The sequence below is a fragment of the Canis lupus genome, chromosome 30 (genome assembly GCF_011100685.1).
Source record: "Canis lupus familiaris isolate Mischka breed German Shepherd chromosome 30, alternate assembly UU_Cfam_GSD_1.0, whole genome shotgun sequence".
In the NCBI taxonomy this organism is placed as follows: Eukaryota; Metazoa; Chordata; class Mammalia; order Carnivora; family Canidae; genus Canis; species Canis lupus.
In genome coordinates, this window is record NC_049251.1 from 6445504 (window position 1) to 6462840 (window position 17337).

General features: G+C 39.9%; 1 long non-coding RNA gene across 31 annotated transcripts in view; it reads right to left on the reverse strand.

Moving 5' to 3' along the window:
* LOC102155895 overlaps window positions 1-17337 on the reverse strand; it is a 648303-nt gene that overhangs the window by 88374 nt on the left and 542592 nt on the right. For 24 of the 31 annotated variants that reach the window (XR_005381484.1, XR_005381485.1, XR_005381476.1 and 21 more), the window contains one exon: window positions 6574-6688. The exons of 4 other annotated variants lie outside the window; for them this stretch is intronic. This is a non-coding gene — a long non-coding RNA (uncharacterized LOC102155895). Of the gene's footprint in view, window positions 1-6573; window positions 6689-14329; window positions 14410-14564; window positions 14731-17337 lie in introns of all 31 variants that reach the window. 3 more of the 31 variants (XR_005381463.1, XR_005381488.1, XR_005381470.1) reach the window with 2 other exon arrangements.

Sequence of the window (17337 nt, forward strand, 5' to 3'; positions counted from 1 at the left end):
AAGTTACTACATGATATTTAATAAGAACATAATCAAATTTTTAAAAAATGGAGGGAAGATATACTATAATACTATCATTGACAGAGTTTGTATGGTTCAGTCTGTTCACCTAAAAAAACATCAGAACTATAGAGTAAAAAATATGTTCTTTATTCCCAAGTCAAGGATGCTGCTGAGATATAAATTGTTGCAGCAAAGAGATGGTTTCTACTGTTTCTTCTCTTTGGAAGAAAATATTCAAGAAGGCAAATACACATTTTGTAGACCCGGATCTGTCAGGTCCTATGCTTGTCATTTTAAAACTTCTCTTCAGGTGGTATTATGTGGTCTGCAAAGGCGCTATATATTTTCTCAAATGTGAAATCCTAGGTTCTATTCCTTGGGCCTTTTCAGAACTCAACATTACTGGATTGATATTTCTTTTCCTGGTGTTAGAATAATGAATGTCAGTGTAGTTTCAATACAAGCTTATCTTCCTTGTGATGCCCTGGATTAAAGGCATTGTGGGAGCCACATTGTCTGTGGCCACAGTCAGAACTGCACAAAGTTGTGTATTGTCTGAGTGTGTGTATAAATCTGAACTCATGTTTTGTCCTGTCAATGTACATATCTCAAAGATATGGCATCACAGCCTGGTACCTTTCTATTGAGCTCAGAGGAATTACCACGGCAAAAGAGCTGTGTGATTAACTGATCCAGTGTTGCTATGGTACTTGCACATTATTAACATCTTGATGTATGTAAAATAGCACTGAAGCATTTTATGTTTTTTAAAGGATTTATCCGTTAGTTATTTTAGTGTAGAAAAGTCACTGTATCTGAAAAAAAAAAAACACTGTGACTTGTGGTGGTAATTTAATAGAACTTACATCAGAAGACAAATCTCTAATTGGCAAATATGAAAGGCTCAGAGGGGATTTTGGACAATTCCACTTTTCCTCATATATGCTATGTTGATATCAGACTAAGACGTTATTGGCTACTGAAGAATAGTCACTTAGGAGGTAAAATCCCACCTCTCTGTCAGCCTAAAAAGATTACAGAAGATGTTAATCCAATGCAAAATTCTGGAGAAGGTGTTCCCTGTCCTCTTCCTGGGCAGTAGGAGGCTTGAGGATTGTTTCAGAGCCTCTTTGCCTAGATTCCCCCAGCCTCCTACTGGAACCAGACTGCACTGGTTAGGGTACAGGGGAACTAAAGAACTTTATTTACTCTTCCAGGATCTATACGGGAAACTAACACAGATACATTCTGCATGTGGGTTTTTAAATGAGTATTGCTTTGGGAAGAGTGGGAGTGTGAAGGCTCCTTTCCCTAGAAACAGACTTATGTCCAAGCACTGCCCCTTCCTCTCTTCTTTCCCACTCCCTCTGATGAATCTTTATTAAGTCTAGGACAAGAAATAAAACTCTTGCATTATTCCAGCTTCTTTATAAATGTATTCAGCCTCTACTCTGTGCTGAGGATTTCAAGATCTATTTTGAAACTTAAAAGCTGAAAGTTGACTCTTTTGTTCTGTTATACTTCTGACACCTTACTGCCATAGCTGACATCTAAAACATGGGTGAAAATGTGGCAAAAAGAAAACACAGAGAAAGAAGAACACATAAGAAATAATCTCAGGTTACCCTGTTAGGTATACAACATGTTCATGCACTTCTAGAAGATGAAGCACTACAGAATACGTTAACACAACTTATACCTGTGCAGTTAATTACTCATGGCAACATTTTCCACCCAGAAGGTCTGATTTCATGTAATTACAGATGTTTTAGAGCTCAGAGAGAGACTTTAGGTTTTATCTCGTCCATACTATTTTTTCTTCTCTTTTTCAGAAGAAAACTGAAGAATATAGAGGATAAGTAACTTGCTCATGGCCACACACATATTTAGAGGCTGACTCCACAGTAGAACCCAGGTCTCCATACTTCTACTAGTGAACTCTTTCATAAAATAGTGCCATCGGGTCACCCAGTGCCTTGCCATCTCCCCTCATGGGTGTCTTCTTTGGGGTGGGAGGACTCTAAGGCAGAAGCAAACTGAGCTAAGACAAAGAATACAGTGTATAAGGAAACATTCTCCATACCCATGGGATGGCTTCAGTTAAAGAATGTTTAGGAAACAGAAAGCCATTGGTTGAGATCAGTTGGAAGATGCTGTAAAAGGACCATCAAGTTAAATCAATAGGGACAGTGAGAATTTGAACTGCTCTGAGGACCTAGTAAAGGTTACAGAACCTCCCCCAGAAAAATGTACATTTGCACAAAATTTTGCAAAAGCATTCCGGTAGTTTTCAGAGCCCTTAGACCAAATCTCCCCCAAAAGTTTAAGAATGCTACTATAGAGGCAAGTCCCTTTTTTGAGGTAGAGGTAATGCCTGGACAAACACTTTCCTCAGAGAACTGCCTTGGGAGTTGTAGGAACAGGAGGAGAAAGGGGTTGGTCCAAAGGTCAGCCCAGAGGGTGAGGAGTGGCAACTTTTGGATTTTAAATGTGCAAGAGTGTGAGTTTTGACAGAAAACTGCACTCGCCTCCCAATCAAAGTCACCTTGGAGGGAGGGAGAGCGGATCTGCCTGTTGAGAGCAAGGCTAATGAGGGCTGAAATAGAGCGATGGCTGTGCAATTGAACAAAGACAATCTTGTTGGCTCATGAGTTCTATATGAGCTAATAAGCCGCTTGGGAAAGTATGCTTTTGGGAGAAGAGAGCTGTGATTCTCTCAACTTGGCAGAATAGAAGGAGAAACTGCTAATTTCCAAATTCTCTGGTCCTTGGAGATTTTATCCAGTAGCAGCAACAACAATTAAAACACTTAATTAAGAAGCTGGATCTTGGAATTTATATTTCTCATTACTTTGAATCTGAGTCCCTTAGCAGAGGAGAAATGAGGCTGCAGTGGGGATTGGGGGACAGGTTTATTCACTATGTAATCAGTAAGTATTTCTTCAGCACCCTTGACCTAACAAACACTGTGCAATATGTTGGAAGTAAATGGTAAAATGATGGACATGGTCCCTGAATTCATGAAGTATAAATTCTAGTAAGAGATGTTGACAAGTGAACTGACCATTAGTATGATACAGGGGGTGGTATAGGAGAACCCCATGGGGAGGCATTCCTGACCAAGTTTATGGAGATGCTTCCTGGAGGAAATGGAGACTTGCAGGATGGGTCAAGGTCAAGCTTTCTTATCCTCTTATGTCATCTAGTGTCTAGGAAACTCATTTTAGAATATTAACCTCATTTCTGGTTCCATATTATTTGTCTAGCCTTATTTTCCCTTTCTTTTATTTTCTTAGTTGTTTTATTTTAAAATTTATCTTATTTTACTCTATATGTTTGTATAAATTTCTTGAATCATTTTGGCAACAAGGTAGAGGATAGATAAATTAATAATATCCTCCCCAAATATTCACTTCCCCCCAGATATGCTTGGCTGTGCAATCTGCTTTGATATGAAGAGTTTATAAGTTAGAAATACTCAGGCTCATGGAACCTATGGATACCCAGGAAAAGTCCAATATAAAGGCGGGGGGTGGGAGTGAATGGGTAACGGGTACTGGGAGTTATTCTGTATGTTGGTAAATTGAACACCAATAACAAATAAATTAAAAAAAATAAAAAAATAAATGATTTTTAAAAAAGGGTTTGTATCACTGCCATCCTCTACTAATGCTTACTTTTCTGATGTATTTGCTTTCGATTTATATTTAAATTAATTTAATAATATTAACAGATAATATGTCTCTGGAACATGTTCAGAGACCTCTACTAATCAATGAGTCTCAAGGTTCAGGCTAACTAGTATTCTGCTCCTAAATGTCTTTGGGTAAAGTCTAAACACTTATTGTTAATTGGTTCGGTGCTTGACTAAAGTGTTTCTCTAGATTTTGAAGAATAATGTTGGGTAGTCATGTTTTGGTTGTGGGAGGCAGGGGTAGTGGAACAACAAACAGGTCCTTCTGAGCATCGGATTGCTGCTGATACCACTTACCAAAGTAGTCCGAAAAAGAATTATGAAATTATAGTGGTAGTGGTGGTGACAGCTCAGATTTCTACAGTTTGTCAAAGGTATCACCTGAGCCACATTTAAAAGTCATTCATCCCAGAGTGGTATCTTGTTGAAGCTTATCTGTACATGTTCTGACAGGTATTTTGTGACTTTGCCCTCAGCAAGCTTTTATTTTGTGACTACTGTGTAAGGTAGTAACCATGTCTTCTCTCAGAGTTCTGACTCTGGTTCTAATTCCTTCATAGAATTTTATAAGGAGGGAAATTCATAGCCTGACTCTATGGTCTGATACTTCAGTTTACTGCTTCTCTAGTCCATTGACCTCATTATATATATGATTGCCTCTTTTGGTGTCAAAGTCATAGGCTCATATCTACAAATATTTCAGTCAACTTACTTTTTAATTTTCTGAGTGTATTTTCCTTATAGTCCAGAACACACCAGAACATGATTATGTAAATATTCTATTCCTTGGTCATTTCCATGTTTCCATCTCTATTCTTGTTTACTTTTTTTTCTTGTTTACTTTTCTACTATTCTCTCTCTCTCTCTCTCTCTCTCTGTGTGTGTGTGTGTGTGTGTGTGTATGTGGTATGCATATTCACATGCATCTGCTGAGTTGGCAGACTGGCAGGTCCAGTGTGTATCGGGAAGAAGATACCACTTGGTAATAACAGATTTGGTAGGAAAACTTTCTATTCTTTAAGAGTAAAAAGGAGGAGTTTTGATCCATATTAAAAGAGTGGTACATATAATTATCCCAGCTGTAAATAAAAATACCCCACTGTGGTTAGGAAAGGAGTCTCATAGCCCTGCGCCTCCAAAAGGAACAACCCAATGGTATCAGATGCCCTTTTCCCTCAAAGACAACTGTTCAGAGGCCACAGAAACTGAAGCAGTGACTTTCCTGTCAGACTGTTGCCCAGAAATAGGGATCTTTCATCCAGAATCAGAAGCATCCAGAAGTGATACACTCTATGACCTTTCCTACTTCCTTTAAACCAATGCTATATTGGGTTATTCCTGAAATCACTCCAAGCATGACTGACAACTATGAACACATCTCCTCCTATCTTCAGTTCCTACAATCCCACAGGGATGTGATGGTGTTGACAGCTAGGCTTCTACACCTTGGGAATATCAGGTGTGCAAACTGTTCTCTGGCCCTCTATGTCCAATCTTACTACAATATCAGTTCCCATGAATCATGGGATTCTACAGGCAGAGAAACAATATGTATCACCAGCTGGTTTTCTCTTGCAATTTAATTTAAAACAATTAGGACCACTTGCTTTGCTCAAAACTATTATGATCATCATTCTGAGAGCTATTCTGCATGCTGGAGAGACCATATGGAGAGAATTTCTTTCCTGCAAGAAAGCCATTCATTTGGGATCCCTGGGTGGCTCAGCAGTTTGGCGCCTGCCTTTGGTCCTGGGCACGATCCTGGAGTCCTGGGATCGAGTCCTGTGTCAGGCTCCCGGGAGGGAGCCTGCTTCTCCCTCTCCCTCTGCCTGTGTCTTTGCCTCTCTCTCTCTCTATGTCTATCATGAATGAATAAATAAAATATTTTTTAAAAAGCCATTCATTCGTTCAGTAAAAATATTTCATCTGCTTACCAAGCACAAGTCAGTGTTGTAGGTGCTTTTTACTAAAAGTCCAAAAAGTTTGATGCCCTCATGAAGCTTACATTCCAATGAAGAAAGAAAGACAATAACCAATAAACGAATATGTCAGGTTGTAATACTTTTTGGTGTGTATATCTGGATAGACTATACAGTCCTCAATTATCAAATCAAACGCTAATATGGATGTTGTTGTGAAGACAGTTTGTAGATATAATTAAAGCCTATCACCTATTGACTTTAAGAGAGATTATCTCTAGGGTAATTCTAGAGAATATGGGTCCTGATTCAATCAGCTGAGCCTTAGAGGAGGGTTGAAGTTCCCGGAGAAAAGAAGAAATAAATTTGTGGACTGTGTCTTCAGCCCACATCCTTCCTGTCAGCCTGTCCTATGGATGTTGGACTTATCCAGGCAGCCCCAAGACTGCAAAAGCCAATTCCTTGCAGCAAAACTCTTCATGTTAGTTGCTACTACTTCTGCTTCTCTAGTTGAAACCTGATTGATATAACTCTTTGAAGAAAAACAAAGAAAGAAAGGGGGACAAGCCTGGCTGGGGATATGGATATATAAACAATTAAACTAGAATTTACACCTACTATCACAGGATTACGGACAAAGAGCTAGGGTAGTGCAGTGGAAGTAGTGATTATTTTACTGGTCTAGAAAATAACACTTTGGGGAAAGGAATGCAGTTCAAATACTGTGGGTTAGTAAGCAGTTTACTTTCTCTGAAACTTTTTCAATTTTTCAATGTCTAAAATAATGATTCCAACTTCAAAGGATTATTATGCAACTAAGGTAAGACTATCATTTATAAAACACCTAGCACCATGCCTGGCACATAATAAACTCTATTCTCTTTGATTTATTTTCTTAATGTTCTCCTCACTAATACCAACAAACATTTCTTATTTGTGAATATTATGGCAACTCACCATTATCTTGACATCATGTTTTCCCATGTACCTATGGCTAATCCATACCCGAGGCAGACAGGTAGCAAAGCCTGCTCAATGCATGCATTCAGTGGTATAACGCTTCTTGATGAGTCTGAGAAGACAGTGAAGTGGTAATTACATATAGATGGAGAAAGAATTAGGCTTATCTGCAAAAAACAATCTATTCCATTCCCCCCTATTATCTCAGAATGTTTACCAACTCCCTATTAAGTCTTCAGAGAAATATATTACACATTTTAGCTCTTCTTTAAATATGTTCAAAATAATCAAAATGAGGCATCAATGAATGAATTCTATTCTTCTAAGCTTCCACTAAGGTATTGTGCATGGCTTCTTATTGTCAAAGAACTTCTAACAGGGAGAAAAGAGATGAAGAGGAATGTTCTGTAGAATATACTTCAAAACATAGTTTCTGGGTCAAGGAAATTACCATCTGTCATTTTTGGACACATTTGGCAGTGGTAAAAAGCATAGGAGAGCAATAGTCTGCTTTAAATAGTCCACATTATTATGCACACTTCTCCTTTTTCTGGCTAACTCAACATGAAAACATATTTCCAGGGTTGTTTTTCCCTTGAATAAGGTGGTACAGTACTCATCCCCATAGTTCATTTGGAATAGGATGAGCTTCTACTTTCTGCATATATGAGATGGTGTCTTTCAGGAATACATAAAATAAAAGAGGCATCTGGAGCAAAAGTTGCTCTTTCCTGTTCAATATTATCATGGAATTGTAAGGGGTTACATTCCCATACCTTCTTAAAGTATAAAAAGGCTAGAATAAATCTTCAGTGATTAATTCATCCAACAAATATTTTTCTCAGTGCCCACTGTGTGCTAAGCATAGGTCTAGGTGATAGGTACCCATGTGAACAAGTCAGGCAAGTTCCTATTTTTATGTGGCTTACTTTTCTAGTGGGAGATCTACATGGAACAAATAACATTTATTGAGGATTTACTATATGCAAGGTCTCTGTCTAGGTAATCAAATGTGGGGCAGTGGAACAAATGCCAACCAGTGGTGTCCCTGCAGATGGGAAGAGGGTTAGAGTGGGGAGCCTGGATGCAAGGGGACAGTATAGTCCAGCTGGTGGTGTCAGGAGGGGTCTGACAGGTGTAACCTGAGTCCCAGCTGGATAGTGGTTTATAGTGAAAAGGAGTAGGGGAAAGCAAGTCTTTGAGAAGTTTGGATAGAATCTCAAGGCAGACATGACCGGGGTGCTTGCATCAGGTGCCTAAGGAGTAGGATAGAGAATCAGAACTGTGGTAGTAAATCTGGTGCATACTGCTTAGTAAGAGTTTAACAAATATTTGCGAATGAAGAAAAGGGCAAAACGAAATTTGTAACAAATGTGATGGATGTTCACAACAGAACCCCGGAACCAGAGCTCTGAAGTCCTCTCATTAGGATCAAGGTTCCATCCAGGACTTTGGGGAAACCTGTACTCTGAAGCAGAAGTCAACTGCCCCCACTGTGAATATTGGTGAAGTTTATAGGAAGGCTAGTTTTGACTGGTGTGATGTCTAGCCTTGCCTTGGTTTAAAAGGCATCATCACTGGCCCCCCATCTAGATAGACCCCATCTGCTCTTCCTGCTTCCACATAATGATACAACACTTGATGAACTGGAGAATATTTTGAGAAGATTTGGGGGCAAAACTAGAGTCTTATAAAGTCTATCTGAGCTTCTGTATTAATTTTGTGAATTGAATCAATTTCTTACCAAATGGCTGGGTCCAAGCTATCATTTTCCTGGCCCATCACTGGGAAATCTATTCAGTTTTGGGTCAGGAAAAAATACACACACATATTATATTTAGTTTTATCATATTAATGTGGTACTGACTAGAGAGAATAAGAAGGGCATGTTGGGGTCCCAATAGCAAAGGTGAGCTCTGAAGCCAGGGCAGAGATTGTAACTTCTGCCATTATTCTGCTCCTCAGTGTGGTTAGCCACACTATATACATTATATAAACAGACATATAAAAACAGAAGGAATAAAAACGTGAGCTCTGGGGGATCATGGGTGGTTCAGTCAGTTAAGCACCCTTCTCTTGGTTTCAGCTCAGGTCATGATCTCAAGGTCATGTGATTGAGTCCTGTGTTGGGCTTTGGGCTCGGCACAGAGTCTGCTTGAGATTCTCTCCCACTCCCTCTCCCTCTCCCTCTTCCCCTCTCCCTCCCCCTGCTCATGCTCTCTCTCTCTCCCCCCACCTCTCAAATAAATAAATCTTTATTTTTTATTTTTTAATAAATAAATCTTAAAAAAAAAAGAAAAAGAAAAGGTGAGCTCTGCACCAGATGAGAGCTGAGCAAGAGGTGCTGGCATTACCAGGCATTCCTTGCTGGATTGGAAGTTAGCAGAGGCAGTCAATAATCGAAGACTTCTTTTGTATGAGCGCTGTACGACATGCTTCACATACACTATCTCATAATTTCCTCACATAGCTCTAGGAGATACGTATTACTATACCTGTTTTTCAGATGAGGAAACCAAGGATTAGCAAGATCAGCTAACTTAAGAAGTGTGCCTGCCATATACTATCCACTCCATAAATATTTCTTAAGTGAATAAATGAACGAAAGAGGCCACGCAGCTGGTAAGTGGCATATCTGAGATGTGTGCTCAGGCTGACTGAAAGATCCCTTACTGTTATTTTTCCTCAAGGATTTTACTTTGTAGACAGCAAAGGAGGCTACTGGAGTCATGTTTAGCAGCTGTGTTTCTGAGCAGGGGAATGTCTGACTTCTTTCTTAAGTAAACCCAGCTGCCAGAACACACTGGTGGAATTATATTACCAAGTAGGAATAGCCAGCTGCCTACTGGTTATCTACATGAAGGAATGCTGTTTTGGTATTTCCCTCTGACTGATACTGAAATTGAAACGGGGAAGGACTCCAAGTGCAACATATTGTGCAGAGGGATGGGGTACCCTTGTGGGATCACACTGAGAACCTGCCGAGAACACGCTGAAATCATTATTCTGACAGATCAGGAATACTTTCTCACCCAAGGCTAGTGGCCACGTATGCCGGGCACTCATTATGGTTAACCTGAGCTGGCTTCTTCCGTAATGTGGGCCCACATCAGTTGTCCACGGGCCACTCCCACTGGGAAAGCAGAGTCATTTTCCACATAACATAAACTTTAGCAAAGTCAGGAGACAAAAACTCATGAGCAGAGATGTGCCTTTTAAAGACATTCTCTCAGGAGGTCTTCTGTAAATGAGCACTGTGATTCCAGGAATAGAAAGTACGTAGCATACCATTCAGCCTGGGGCTTATTAGGCCACTGCATGCTCTAAGACTGGGTCAAGTTTTTCCTGCATGTTGATTGACTGGGCTGTGAGGTTAAGAATCAATCTTTCAGGGAGACCCTGTCCTGCAGTCTAGACAGTGTGTCAAATTGAAGAGGTAAATCTTTTATTGGTTCCCTCCATTTCCCCTAAAAAGCACATTCTGTGAAAAGAGGGATAACTTTTTCTGGTTTCAATATAATGTAGTCCTGGTTTAGAAAATCAGAGGACCTGAGACTTATGAGTACTTTCTATGGCAGGCTCAGACAGACCTGTCTGGAAAAGAACGCTCCCTCTTACACAGGGGTTTTGGAGGACAAGGAAAGTCGTGTCTCCTAGCTGAGGGGCCATGGGAAGTCTTAACAGCCAAAGAAGAGTTCCAAGACTCTGGCCCAGGACCATCCTAGTAAGGATAAAGGGACTAAGAGAATAGGCACCTTTATTTAAAAAATGTACCTGATGATCTAATTTGTGGCCTGTGTGGTTCAAGGTGTGTGTACTGACTACCAATCTGTCCCTTTTACTCACAGCTGGCAATTGAGGATTGATAAACTCAGGGCAGAGTTTTCTTTGTTTGATCTTGTGACTATTTTGTCTGAACTTTCTCTGAGACCCTGATCAAGCTTCTTTCAATGATTGAGAAAATCATCATGCACCAATGTTCCAATATCTGAAGTTATGATTGCTATCTGCTATCTCCTGGGCTCTCTGGTTCATTTCACCTGTCTGAAGGGCCTTTGTATTCAAATGTCTTCCATATCTAAATCCCAGCCCAGATCTTCTTTTTTTTTCCTAAGATTTTTATTTACTTATTGATGAGCGATGCGGAGAGAGAGAGAGACGGAGAGGCAGAGACACAGGCAGAGGAAGAAGCAGGCTCCATGCAGGGACCCTGATGCAGGACTCAATCTTGGAACTCCAGGATCACACCCTGAGCCAAAGGCAGGAGCTCAACTGCTGAGCCACTCAGGCGTCCCCCAGTCCAGATCTTGAAACATTGTTCCTACACATACCACCAACACCTTAATCTTTTTTTTTTTTTTTGTTAAGATTTTATTTATTTATTCATGAGAGACATACAGAGAGAGGCAGAGACACAGACAGAGGGAGAAGTAGGCTCCATGTAGGGAGCCTGACATGGGACTCGATCCTGGGACTCTGGGATCATGACCTGAGCTGAAGGCAAACACTCAACTGCTGAGCCACCCAGGTGTCCCAACACCTCAGTCTTGATATGCCCCACTCATGCTCACAGTCTCTCAGTGAACAGCACCACTAGCCTAGGATCCAAGTTTGAATGAACCACAGTAGACTCCTCCCTCCTCACTCCCATATCCAATTGGTCACTAAAGTACCATCAGATCTTAACATATTAATGTCTTCTGACCTATCTCCTCATGCCCAATCCTGTAATTATTAGTTCAGGCCCTCACCATTAAAAAAAATTTTTTTTGGCCTAGACTAGTGTAGTGGTTTCCAAATGGCCACTCTCCAGTTCTTCCTCGTGCCAATCATGATGAGTTTCCCGACTCTCAAGCTTTCATGTCCTTCCTCTCTTTATTGATCTGTCCCCTCACATGGCATTTGATGTCTGTCATGCTCTAGTGCAGTTTTATTCTCAGATTCTTCTGTCTTTCTCCATGGGGCTTCCATGGCACACAACTCTGGGATCCTACCCCACTCATTCTTCCTCAATGTGACAAGCTCCCAGATGCCTCCATGGCATTCCCAAATCTGATCCCCTTACTCTTGGCACAAATCCATTCATTCCTAAAGACAGACCTCATCGATAGGCTTCCTGGTTCTTATCTCTAGTGCAAATAAGTGTATTCTTCTGTGGATTGTTTTCCAATACCACAATACTTCTGACACCAAATATGTGGGGTTTTCCCCCCATGCAAATGTATTCTCCACAAATCTGGACACCAACTGGGTAATCTACAGTTCAATTCAATTCGGACACTAACTATGCAGAGTTAGTGTGGACCCCATAGGTTAAGGGCTCAGTCTTACAAGGCTATCCCCACCTCAACCTCAGACACCAATTTCAAAGCCCAGGCCTTCTATACTTTTGACCAATAAGCTATAAATCAGAAGTTCACATGATCCTCTCTTGGGATTTGATAATTGTTTAGAATGGCTCACAGACTCAGGAATAGTTTATTCACTATGCCCGGTTTATTAGAAAGGCTACAATGCAGGAAATGGAAGAGATGTGCAGGGCAAGGTATGAGAGGTGGGGTACAAAGCTTTGTCTCCCTCTTGAGGCCCGCTTAAGAAATTCTTGTTGAAAGCGGGTGTAGAGTGACTCAACTCCCTCTACTGGCCAGTTTGAAGAGAGTGGCCTTATTTTTCTTTCTTTCTTTTTTAAAAATAAATTTATTTTTTATTGGTGTTCAATTTGTCAACATATAGAATAACACCCAGTGCTCATCCCGTCAAGTGCCCACCTCAGTGCCCGTCACCCAGTCATCCCCACCCCCCGCCCACCTCCCCTTCCACCACCCCTAGTTCGTTTCCCAGCCTTATTTTTCTAACCCTTGAACTTTCTGTCTTGAAAAATCCTGACCAAAAAGCACTTTGAACTTTTTGACTTTGAAAATCAACCTAGGTTCCCTCCTGCCAGGATCTCTGCTTCAAAGCCAATGCTCTGACCTAGATGCTAGAGAGTTTGGAATTGGAATCTTTCATAGTTATATCAGAGTGCCTATGTGCTGAACATTTAGTGACAAACTTTTCTCAAACAGCAAAGGACCTGTGTTTTGAAAAGAGAGTCACTGGATTGCCTGCTTCAACAAAATCATCCCCCACTCTGTTACTCTTTGTTAGAGAAAATAGTGCTCAAAATTATATTGCTGAGAATTAAAGAGCTGGAGAGAACACCAGCCTTCTCTCATAGCCACATAGTCTTTCTCACAGTGGTTAGTTTTAGAGATTTCTGGAAGGAAGACTGTACAGTGAGTGAATTGTTTAGTGGTTAGAACTAAATTTCAGATCCTTTCCTCTTGTTCGTTTTTTTTTTTTTTTCTTTTTGGTGGGGGTGGTGGACTCTGAAAACTAATGGGCCTCTATAGCATTCTTAGAGCCTCCAAGTAGGGGAAGTTATTATTATTATTTTTTAAAGATTTATTTATTTATTTAAGAAAGAGAGTGAGCAGGCAGAGGGGCAGAGAGAAGAGGGAGAGCATCTCAAGAAGACTCCCCACTGAGCGCAGGGTTCAGCACTGAAGGCTTGATCCTGAGATCATGACCTGAGCTGAAATCAAGAGTTGGACCCTCACCTGACTGAGCCACTGAAGTGCCCCAGGGGAAAATTATTTTTAAGTATTAAATATCTAGAAAGTGCTTTGTTTACAAGGTGATAATAATAAAGAATGCCTTCAGGAAGGATTTGGAACTTCCTGTTATCCCAAGCCCGGCATCTGCATCTGAAGTTTGCGGCATGACACAGTGAGCAGAGAAGCTGTTAAGGGCAAGTGGTCCTTCTTCCCTGAGTCAGTTCTCTCCACAGATTTTCAAGAAAGGGAGAGAGTAGATACGTTGGTCCCTCCTGCGTCTCAGTGAAGACCAAAATTGGGAAAGGGCTCCAAGCATTGCATAAGAAAATGTTAGCAAAAATGAAGAAAGGGAAGAATCAACACCCATGGTTGATTGGTCTGGTGGGACAGCCATGGGACTGAGCCAAAACAGAAAAGAAATTGAGCTTTTTCTCTCTCCTTCTCCCGACCCTCTCCCACCACCTTTTAAAAAAAGATGCCTATAAATTCTGTCAGAAAACAATCTTCTCATTCTATTTGGTGCTGGCTGCTGCTCTTTGTTTATTTTCTCCCATGGCTTCCTCCTATTTTGCTGTTTGTGCTTCTTTCTCTAAATGCCTCCCACCTTCCTTCCACAGGCTCCTGCTGATGCCCTCACTTATATAAGCCTGGTAATTGGTTTTAAATCTGGTCTGAAAACTCCTCCTCCTCCCCCAAGTGGGGTGTGCCCCCGGCTGCCTGAAGTTATCCAAGAGTCTGCTACAAGCGAGCGTTACCTAGTTTGAGAAGACAAAATAAAAACCGCTTGGCTCAGTGTTGGATTCTGAAGGAAATTGCTGGGCTGAGGGACTCAAAGAGTTTGCATTTTCTGGCCACCACTTTCATAACAAAAGCAACATCTTAGCCACCTGAACTTAGCTGACTTCAGTGAGTTATTAGGAAGGCTTATGTGGCAACAAAGGGCTCATCTGTGTTTGCTCAGGTAAGAGAGATGTGTGCACCCTGGTAGGTCCAGTCCAAGGTCATCGATTCTATGGAGTAACAGGACATTGCTCCCCTACCAAATATCCACAAACCCGGGTACCCAAATTCTAGATTGTCACCCATTAAGTAGCACTACTATGAGCAGACATTCATATTAGATTGAAGAGTATTGTATTTCACATTCTTTTACTCACTAAAGCATCTCAGGTCAATCTTCTTTATTTTGCCCAATTCCCACTGGAATACCTCTGTGCTTTCCAAATACTCAGCATCTCTGACTCAATAAAGAGTATATATTAATAAAAAAAAGAGTATATTAATAAACTATCAATTTTAAGGGAATTTAAAAATACGAACATTTACAAATGATAAAAGTAAAATAACATACTTAAAATTTTATTGAAAATAATTTATTTTATAATATTTTACCAAGGCTTTTTTGTCCAGCTCAAAAGTATATATCTTAAATCTTGGGTCTTCCTGATGTTTTCCCATGAGTCTTATGCCAGTTTCTCACTGGAGGGATTAGAGCTCCTTCAGATCATGGATTGATAAGGATATCACTCTTCAAAGCTGGAGGCCAGAATGATTTTACCTGGGGAGTGGCAATGGATTCAGAATACACTGCTTGTGCTTGCCCAATCCATTTATTGATGTCACCTGTTTCAGCATTTAGATCTGGGGTTTAAAAGGTCTAGGGTAAGCCATTAACTACATTTTCTGAAGGGTGAAGGATATCTTCAGACTCCGGGAAAGTCATTGGACAATCAAGTCCTTGCCCTCATGGTCAGTCTTCCCAGAAGTCCCAACTACTTATCTTCAGTAGAATTTTTAAAAAGATTTTATTTATTTATTCATGAGACACACACACACACACACACAGAGAGAGAGAGAGAGAGAGAGAGAGATAGGCAGAGGGAGAAGCAGGCTCCTTGCAGGGAGCCTGATGCGGGACTCCATCCCTGGAGCCTAGGACCACGCCCTGAACCAAAGGCAGACGCTCAACCACTAAGCCACCCAGGCATCCCTCTTCAGTAGAATCTTGACACCTTGGCTCTGAAACATACATTTAGATGGTTCATAATACTGAGTATGTTACTGAGATATTTATTTCTATAAATAGATCCCTTGAAATTGGTATTACTCTTCATTGGTATTGTAGTCATGAGACTGTATTTTTATCTCATTCCTCATTTTAAAAATGTGTCTTTCTCCCCTCAACATTAGAACATTTAAGTGTGGAAAGGCAAGGTTTGTATCTGACATTCATTTCTTTGAACAGTGCTCTCAAAATAAGTACATTCGGTACTTGAAGGTTGATAGTATTGAATATTCTCGCCATTTCCATCAATACTGAATGAAAATCAGGAGATTTAGTTTTGGCCAGTGATTATTCTCTGTGAATATATGACATGCAGGCAGTCACTCAGGAACCACTTCTCTTCTTCCAGAAGTTATATCCTTTCATATACACATGTATATAAATCACATAAAACAAGAGTCAATTAATTGAAAAAAAAATCTAATTCTGTAGCCTGGATTTTCAATGATTAAAAATACAGAAATCTATAAGGCATTTTCCCCTCATATGAGAACCCTATATAATGCTGACTGATAATTATCACATCTGTGTTTTTTTATACTTCTAATAGATGCCAGGAATTGTTTCTCTACAATATATGACATGGATACTGGGTAACATGTAATATCATTTGCAAAAGTAATTTTTAATAGTTCATTCTGACTTACTTTTTTTTTAAAGGTTTTATTTATTTATTCATAGAAGACACACAGGAGAGGCAGAGACATAGGCAGAGGGAGAAGCAGGCTCCATGCAGGGAGCCTGATGTGGGACTAAATCCCAGGACCCTAGGATCACAACCTGAGCCAAAGGCAGATGCTCAGCCACTGAGCCAACCAGGTGCCCCCATTCTGACTTATTTCTGAACATAATAATAGCCATTGTCTTTGTGACTGGCTTTATACATTCCTTACCAGTAGTGTCAGTTTTATTATTTTAGCTATGAGGTTGTCAGTTTTATTATTTTAGCTATGAGGTATGCAACTGTGAAACATATATATGTAGTTTTATTCTCTTTCATGCCTTTAGTGAGCAAGTTAATCAGTTTTGAAATGAAGAGCATTTGTTTTTGCATTTTTTATTGGAAGAACTCCATTGGTTTTTGTAGAGAACTTGTTAACTCTTTTTGAGAAACATAATACAAGCTTTGACGCTTTCATGTCTGCCATTTGAGACTCATGATTAAAAATGCAAATGGGACAAATAGATCACAAGTCTACTAAAATTAAATGACTACAAATGCATTGTCACTCTTCCTACTCGCAGTTTTCTTGTTTGAATGCTTGCCTATATTATCCCCCTCATAGCTTAATTTGATTATCAGCTTTATTCTTCCATTTACTGAAGCTTACTCACTAGTTTATTTTACAAAGCAATTCTGAGTTACAGAATTCATTACTTTCTTCATAATCTTTTAACTTCATTTAAACCATTAATCCATTTATGTGGGTGTGAATTGAGAATAAAACAACACATAACAATGAAGTTAAAAAAACACTAAATAATGTGTGTCTATCCAAAGACCTATACATGAATGTTTATAGAAGTTTTATTTGAAATATCCACTGAAAAGAATCCAAATGTCCATCCATGAGTTAATGGAGAAGCAAATGTAGGTGAATGAAATACTACTTAGGAACAAAAAGTCATGAACTGTTAATACACACAACATGGCTAAATCTGAAAATCATTATGCTGATATAAGAAGCTAAACAAATAAAGAATACATATTGTATGATCCCATCTATATGGAATTGTAGCAAATGTAAAGGGACATAAAGTGACAGAAAGTAGGTCAGTAGTTGTCCCAGTATAGGAACAGAAGGAGAGATGGAATGACTACAAAGGGGCAAGGGAGTATTTCGGAGGTGATAAAAGTAAGATTTTTAAAAAATCTGAATATAGTTGACACATAATGTTGCATTCATTTTAGGTGTAAAACTTAGTGATTTGACAAGTTTATATATTATGCTATGTCCACTACAAGTATAGCTACCACCTGCTCTGTTACTTCATTCCTTATGCTGTGCCTTTTAACCCTGTAATTTAGTTATTCCCTAACAAGAAGCCTGTATCTCCCTCTCCCCTTCACTCATCTTGCTCAGCCTCCTACCACCCACC